Genomic DNA, 714 nt, shown 5'->3' with positions numbered 1-714 from the left:
CAAGTCTAGGAGGGGTTGATCCAAAGGTTATCCCTTAGTGTCTCAAGTTGGAGTTGATATTTCTCAGGTGGAATCTCAGCTTCTATTTCATTAAGTGCTTGTCCCACTCCTGTTGTTGCTTCCCCTATCTTTTCAGGAGGCTCTCTGACACAAAGAAAAGACTCCACTACTGAAATAAGTAGTAAAGTAGGTATGTTTATTCCAGCTCTGGGGCGCATGTGGATTGCTCCACCAAATGTATGCGTGCCAACAATACCATTTGGCTTGGTATATATCGAGTTACAAGCTACATATTCATTAAGTTTCCAAATGCGCCTATACATATTCATTTCCTAGCCCCGCCTAGCCCCGCTTCATATTATAATGAGCCCAAAGTCATTTCCATATGGCTTGAGCTTGCGCAGTGCCTTGTGCAGGGGTCTCTGGGATGAAGTAGGGAGTCTTCTTCAGATGAAGTAAGGAGTCTTCCTCGGTTCGAACTTCTCACCTGGCTTCCTTGCACATGCTCCCTGAGTCCCTGGCCCAAGTTCAAACCCCAAGGCTGGTTTGAACTGGTTCCTGGGTCCAAAGCAGGATCGTTTGGTCACGGCTGCTTTTCCTTATCAATAGCCTTGTATCCTCCCTTTTCCTACTTGACAAATGTAATAAATGTTAGGCAAGCTATATGCATTGTTTTAGCAAGCAGCCCCTTTAGTAATTCACTTAACCCTTGTT

This window comes from Corvus brachyrhynchos, unplaced genomic scaffold (assembly GCF_000691975.1).
Source record: "Corvus brachyrhynchos isolate BGI_N302 unplaced genomic scaffold, ASM69197v1 scaffold842, whole genome shotgun sequence".
Classification (NCBI taxonomy): domain Eukaryota; kingdom Metazoa; phylum Chordata; class Aves; order Passeriformes; family Corvidae; genus Corvus; species Corvus brachyrhynchos.
This window is presented reverse-complemented; position numbering follows the sequence as displayed.